An 8,004-nucleotide genomic window follows, 5' to 3' on the forward strand; every position below is an offset into this window, starting at 1 on the left:
CGCTCGAAGCCCCATTAGGTACGCCGTGACCATTTTTGTTCGTGTCGTTCGTTACGCGGCAAAATATTGCAGGATGGATCGAAATACAGAATAAACAGCCTTGTTTATTTGAAAAAGATACAGCGCATTAAAGAAAATGAAAGACTAAAGCAGAATTACGCGCGTTTAATTAAGCGGAGAATAGAATTGCAGTACGCATTAAAAAAATTTTTTCGTAATCCTTCGCTATTAAAAAAGCGAAATAATGTTTCAGAATATAACGTATCGCTGCGTTTTACTTTGTAAAGCCTGCCTGCGTATTTCTTTTTGTAGTGAATGTGCTGTTATTATTTTTATTATTAGTATTATTACCGTTGTTGTCGGCGTATCGTTATAACGATCCTAATTATGCACGTGCGCCACCGTATCGTACCATCGCGGACGGTTATTGTTAGCAACCGAAAATACAATCGAACGCTCCCATTAAACGTCAGCCAATTATCGCGATACCGTCTATTGTTACGCCGGATAAAGCGAATTTTCAATCGATAGCATGTGCTACCAAGCAGTAAGCCAACACAACGTGCAAGGTAAATCGTGCGCGGACTATCCAAATGGATTAAACTGCGCCGCGTATTGATCTTGAGCACTTGACATTGGTTATTCGACGAGCAAATCGGGCCAATGATGCGAAACTTCCGTGGCATCCGGGGCGACGAACGAGGGATCAGCGTTCTCTTATATTTTCCGCACAAAGGGGAAAGGAGACGCGGTCGCGGTCGGTCGAGTTCGCGTTTATCGCGCTTTTTTCGAGGACGACAAAGTTTGAATATTCAACGGTTTCGCGAAGGGGGAATTTCGAATGAGAGTCAGAGAAGGAAAGAGAGGGGGAGAGAGAGAGAGAGAGAGAGAGAACGAGGAAAGGAAAAGGATAGTCCTCGAGAGGAAACGCGCCTCGCTATGCCAGGACCAAGGGGATAAACCTGGCTGAATCTGGTATACATCCCCCAGTTTAGCAATTAGCATCTTGTATTTCAGATCCGGTGTTTCCGCGCTGCGGTCGCGAATTCGCGAGAAGAAAACGGACCAAGTCACGATGTTGCTCTGCAACCTTATCCCTGAGTTCTATCCCCATCGTCAGACGACGTATAAATGTTATTGCATTCGCGCGCGAACTCTCAACCAACCAACTAACCAACCAACTAACCAACCAACCATCCAAGCAACCAACCGCTCCCGACCGTAATTTAATGGAATTATTCGACGGAGTTACACGCTGTTTTATGCTCGCGTTGAAGGCGCCCGCTCGTGCTCGCACCACCGGCACGCCGGCATAAATATGTATATGCAAATGCGATGGGGAATAAAGTGAAGAAAATATGGAATGATAACGCGACGTGTGTTTGCAAATTGTGTCAGCGCGCCTGGAGAATCACGCGTTTTTCGATAACTCGTTCGCCTTGGTTATCATTTTTTTCCGCATCGGCTATCATTTGTTTCCTCTGGGATTATTCAATGTTGCAGCAACATAAACAACGGGATATTTTCGATAATGGATTTATGAACTGGAATATATAAATGAATAAATATTCGAATTCTGGATTTGCATCTAGATTTATTATTGGACATCTCTCTCTCTGTACTTTTAGTGTCAGGTAATTTTTAGAGAATTATATTCCTAAATTGAAATACTTTTCTCTCAGGAATAAAGCGGTTTTATTCTCGCAATTCGGTGAAACGCTTTTCACATCCTCGTGTACCTTCATTTCTACGTAATAGACCGAACGTGGCATTCCCGCTATTCTCTCCTGCGTTCAGAATTTTAGGGGATACATTTATCGGGGCAATACGCTCGGCTGGGCTGGGGCTCATTACACGCTCAGTCACTTTTTACAGTCCGATGGAAACGCCGTGCACGATCGGAAAACCAATATCGTCGAAAAGCCGTGACATTTTACCTGCCGCGTTAGAATCGATTCTCCGCCATGCAAACGCACGTTCTTTCGACACGCTCGCGTTCGGAAATACCGACGTAGACAGAACTCGATCTGGGAGAGAGAGAGAGAGAGAGAGAGAGAGGGTGGAAAAAGGTGGCTCCAGCTTCCTGACGCGATCCACGGCCTCATTTCCATGAATTCGGAATTACACGCGGCGATGTCACGGGCGTTCATGCCGCACATGGTACACTCAGACACCCTCGCGCGTATACGAACACGTGGAGCTCCCAGCAGCCGTAACAGCCGGTTGGAAGCGCGTTCAAAGTCCCTTTTAGCGGTGCTTTCAACGCTTTTTCCGCGGAAGCTCGCTCGCCTGCTCAAATATTAAAATAAGCGAGCGAGAGAAGCGGAAACGCGCGCGGGCTTACAAAAGAGATTTTCCACTTTGCCGTGGTAGAGCAAACCCGCTGAAACTTGGATGGAGAAGCGAAGGGGAAATACATCGAGGGATATGTCGAGATGCTTGTTCACGCCTTCTCTCCCTTCCAGGGAAGTTTCTTTCTCGTCTCGTCTCGTCTCGTCTCGTCTTCTCTTCGCTTCCGGTATGAGACATACTTGCTGATGCAGGAAGGTGTCGATATCTTTCGACTATGCTGATCGAGATCTTTAGTCTGGTAGTAGTCTGGTAGTAGAGGGTGGAAGAGACGTGCAAGAGACACTAATGGGAAACTGCTAGAATCGGGCGTTATGTGATTACTGCTTATTGTATGGCATATCGCGGAATCTGAATTGCGAATTATATGATGTTTAGTATTTAATCTCATTCCATATCGAGTCCTTATAATATCCGATTAAAGTTATGTAATAATCTTGATACAAGAAAGATGAAATATGTTTGAAGCAAAAACATAAAAGGAAAAACACGGAAAAATAAAGAGAAAAAATATCCGCATCTATTTTAGAATTATTGTATCATTTTTTTTTATGTTAATTGTTATTATCACTGTTATTACGACGTTTTAGAAAAGAAATGACGGTTTTATCTCAGATTCTTATTTATACGCAAATGATTACAATGCGTTTTGCATTTGTATTGTAATTACTGACTCGAGAAAAAAGATGCAAAAAAACTCATTGCGTGCATTACGGATAGATCATTTCATCCTTGATTTTTCTTTTGTTACAGGTACGTTCGCTGCATTTTTCTATCAACGATATGCCGCAACTGGCTGTTTCGCGATCGTGCATTATTCCTATTTCGATCACGTATGTAGTATCTTCATGTACACTGACATCGATATTAATAATGAATGAAGTCGTCCCGCGCATATACGCTTTATTCCGTCCGTTGAAAATTCTCGCACACATCATTTCCATATCAGTTATATTAATTCTACGTCGTATTTTATCCGCACAAATTAGCATGCGTATCTTGCATTCTTGTATCGCGACGTTTACTGCGCGACGTTTCTGATATAATCGTACTTTCTCACGCTTCTAAAAGAAGTTTCACTTTCGCGTAATCTCACTTTGTTCGAGCGGACACAGCCATGCTTTGAAATCACTCGCTTGTTCAAGACAATTAGCTTCTATGATAAGACAAATTAAATTAGTGGCACGTATAGAAGAAATATAAGCAGTAAAACGTAAGCAGTAAACAAATCAATATTTTTTATGGTAAAACTTCGGAAAAGTTACAGCATCTATAATTTTAATGCAAATACATTTTTTCCATGTATTTTTGGCTGCTGAAAACGACTCTGACGATAAAATTTGGCGGTCAATCATACTTTGACCGTATGATTTGCTTACGTTATTTTTTTATTGTATGTTTTATTGTACGTTCTCGACCGTGATTGGCCGATTCGCTTACTGTTTATGTCTTACTGCTTACGTTTTTCTATGTGCCACTAGTTTTATTGTTCACCGCGATGCGCCTTTCGACGTATTGAATTTCTCGATTGCACGCGCAAGGTCGTTCGTGAAGATCAGATGACGTTAAGCGAGGAATTGTCTATCAGAAGAATAAAATTTACCATCATGGATCGTCGGCTCGTCTTGAATCGTTTATCAGTTCGCCGTTTCATCCTTTGTATGCGCTTATTTTTGGCGCTAAGCTTTTTCGCGCGAGTGTCGAGTTGTGAATTACAGTCGGCGAAAAGTAAGCAGGTAGGACACAGTAGAAGACATTGTGAGGTGGATGACCCAGGTGGCTGGAGGTTAAGAAGCGAGATAGGAAGATTATAAGCGTCGCGTTTCATTTGCCGCCCTTTTCCTCGCGTGGAGAAGCAAGCTTTTTACTCTCGGACCCCGACTCTTACGGTAATATCGTAACGGTGTCTCTTCCCGGTCTCATTCCCCATTGCAGCGCCCGTCGTTAAACAGATCGACTGTAAAAAAAAGGGCGATTCCGCTTAAATTGGAGTTCGCAAAAATTAAGATAAAGCGTGCATATAGCGAGACAAAACTCTCGTTGTCATTATTCCCGACGATCCTCTCGCGAAGATTTTCGCATATAGAATTGCGAACGGCGATAATAAAAAGCGCGATTTGTTCTGTCATTTTCTTAATCAGTACTTATCCGGAAATTGTTTTACGGTATATGCATTCACAGGAAATATATTATTGATTATCTGTAAATGTATAATAGATTCGCGGTGAAACAAGAAAATTGAAGTAACTATAATACTCAATTTTATTGAGTTACATTTTTCTACCGGTTGAGAACTACCATGTGAGACTACGTATCGTCGCTGTCGTTATCTAGTGTATCCCTATCTGTTTACCCACTTGGAGAGAATCGTCGGCGATCGTCGCAATGCCGTCTCGCATGGAGAGAGACATCGTTTTTCCAGAGGGTGTTGGCACGCCGTTGGTTCACCTCCCGTGCTGGAAAACAAATCATCGTCGGAGCACCAAAAATATTTATCCGTCCTCGCTGCACGCGACATCGCTCGTTTGGTAAACATCTAAATCGGCCAAATAAACGTCAGCGGAAACATAACGCCCTGTACTAGTTATAGCGTGTCGCTACAGAATTGTCTTCTCCGGTTACGGAAAGTTTTTATCTCGAATTTTTTGTTCCATCAAGCGAGACGTTATCCTGACATTATCTCTTTCGATAAGTCTTGAAATATCTTTGAAAATTTGTGAAGAAAGATACAAATATTTCATAATTAATTTAAAACTGTTTTCGCAAGACAGAAACAAGCTAGTAATTTTAAAAATATTATATCTTTTTATTATTAAATTTGCTGTGATAAAAATAATAAAAAATATTAATTAACTAATTTTGAATAATTCAATTAAAAAAATTTGTATTTATCAAATTTTATAAACATCTTATAATGTATCGAACTCGTTATTTCTGACTTTAATCCCGAATCATATCTATAATATTACGCAATTTCGTGACGATTGTAATCATGATGCACAATACTCTCTTATTTAACAAATGCTCAAATCTTCTTTGAAGAAGATTTTTATGCGTATCTCTCCCCCTGGCTGGTTTTTATTTTAAGCAAGGTAGGAAAAATACTTAATGCACGTTTCACGCGTTTCTTTTTAAGAAGCGTTTTTATTCTGACTCCCTTCGCGACCCAGCCAACATCCCTCGTGTTTGCCCGTCTTTTGTCGGCGATTCTTCTCCAAGGGAGTGAGGAAAGGGACAGGCACCGAAAGGCGAGTCTTCCGGATGGCAGCCAACGGTCGCGAAAGCTTTTATGAAAGCTTTCCTGTTTTTGTGTTTACGCGCGAGAAGAGGAGATCGCGCTCGTGCAGAAAGGCCTGGCCCGCACGCCATGGGGATGCCATAGAGATACGCCAACCGTTATCTGCGGCAGTAAATACGAGGATTATCTAGCCTGTTCCGAATGACGACGGTGTCGGTGCTGCAGGACGGGAGGGCACTTACAGAAGGGCTCCTGATAGAAGGCTAAGTGCATTTGGCCAGCTTCCAGCCGAACGACGAACCGTGCGCGCCGCTTTTCTAAGCGGGAAATCACCGTGGCGAACCCTCTCGCCTCGTTTCGCCTCATCTCGCGTCGGTACGCCCGTCACCTGTCCTCTTTCTTCCTCTTCTCGATTCGCCGATTTCACCCTCTTGTCCATCCTTAGGACGCAGTGGTACTCATTCGGATCTTTTGAAAATAATTTGTATGTCACGTTACATCACATTACAAACAGAAAAATACTATCTTATATTATTTTTCTATGTGATAAATTTTATTCATTTATTTCGTACAAATACTTGCTAAGAAGAATAGAAATGCGCAAATGTTAAGAATCGTCAGCACTATTTGCTTTAATGGAGATAAGCCTTGATGAATTTTGAAAGAAATTTTGTCAGAAATAATATGTTGGATCCCGAATATCTATTTGATAGCCTTTAAGCAAATAGCATTGTGTGAAAAATTTACAAGAACATTTTCTAATTTCCCAACTTGTAGTTTTAAAGTTTATTTAGGACAGTTTAAATTGATGCTTATTGATATTGAGGTTCTTCGAAAATCTTATTATCTTAGGTGGTAGCGATAACGTGCTTGATACAAGAGATATGTTTGAGATTCTTAAACTCGATGAAAGAAGATTGAAAGCCACTGTTCTGAGACATCGTAGGAGAGTCTTTCTAGCGTTCAATTCCCTCGAAGTTTCTCCCGGTCTCTGCCGTCATCCCCTAAGCTAAGGTTCAAACTCCGCTCGTTGTCTGTCCGCGATGGTAAAGGTTTCTGCAAATCGTGTTGGAGCTTTCGTATAAACGTTTGCCGTAAGGGAAACCTGATAGAATTCTTGACGATGTTTCGCGATGTTTGGCGCGGTGATTGGGAACACAATGTTCACAATTCGCACGACCGATACTATTTTTTTCAACATTCTAATGTATTTAAACATCGAAATGGAGGAGCTGGAATATTACGCGGAATTTGCTTCATAAATAAATTCATGCGGCGAAAAAGATCTATTCTCAAGAGAAAATATCTCTTCTATCTATTCTTATTAATACTCACATCGTTGTCGTTGTGTTATTACTGCAAATTGACAACACGTGGCATAGGTTTCGAGAAGTTGTGAATCTTTTGTGACGCTGACGCCTTCATTTTGTTGCCCACGTCTATTCCGGGTGTAATTGGCTTTTGCAACAGCGATGATAAAGCTTCTATTTTATTTTGGGTTACAAACTCTCGTGCGCTTTTGTTTCGGTGCTTTATAGTCTCGAGGATAGCTGGTTCGGTGTATGGAACGTCTTGTAAAAACCACTTGAGTGGCGGAACGTGAAGGCGCACCGCCAAGGGATGCGAAAAAGCTTGCTGAGACACATTAGTCTCGGCGAGGGTCAACGAGTGAAAATAAATGGCCCATTACTTGGTCGTGAGGGTACCTTTACCACGATGTCCCTGGTATACGTCTCACCGCCGCGCTTTCCTCTCACCTCTTGCGTTCTCTCCGGTCTTGGAATTTAACGGACCGACGATATACGAGCTAACATCGAGAATAATAGAACGTAAATACTGCGATAAAACGATAGGACCTGTTACGTCGTTCTCATCTAGCCGCGAACGGATCGTAAATTAAAGTCCCGTCCGACGGAGAAGCGTCTGTTATCAAGAAAAATACATAAGAATTAATTAGCGTAATTAGACGGAAAAAGAAAATATAATAGAGGTAATTTAATTATTGATGCATAAAACGCGCATTTAAAAATAAATCAATTAAAAAAATTTTAAAAGTTCTCAAGTATCAACGATGTAAAATTTTTGATGCTAATTTCTTATTGATTATTTTATCTGATTTAAATTTTGAAACTTAAGTCTAAATATTCACATATTTTAAGAGAAAGTGAATTTATTAATTTAAAGCATATTATATTTAACATTAGCGGTCTTTCAATCTTGTTATTGAATTTATTAATATTAATTCAAAGTGTTATGAAACATATTTAAGAGTCTCAGTTGCGTTTTTTCTACGAATTACAAATGTCTTAATTTTCTCTTAATTCTCACCAGAATGCCGAAATATAGTCGTTCCAACTACGTACATCTTGCGATTCGTTATAGTTTGTGCGGAAATCGTGCACCTGCTCAGCAAACAC

This window comes from Mycetomoellerius zeteki, unplaced genomic scaffold, assembly GCF_001594055.1.
Source record: "Mycetomoellerius zeteki isolate Tzet28-1 unplaced genomic scaffold, Tzet1.0 scaffold821, whole genome shotgun sequence".
In the NCBI taxonomy this organism is placed as follows: Eukaryota; Metazoa; Arthropoda; class Insecta; order Hymenoptera; family Formicidae; genus Mycetomoellerius; species Mycetomoellerius zeteki.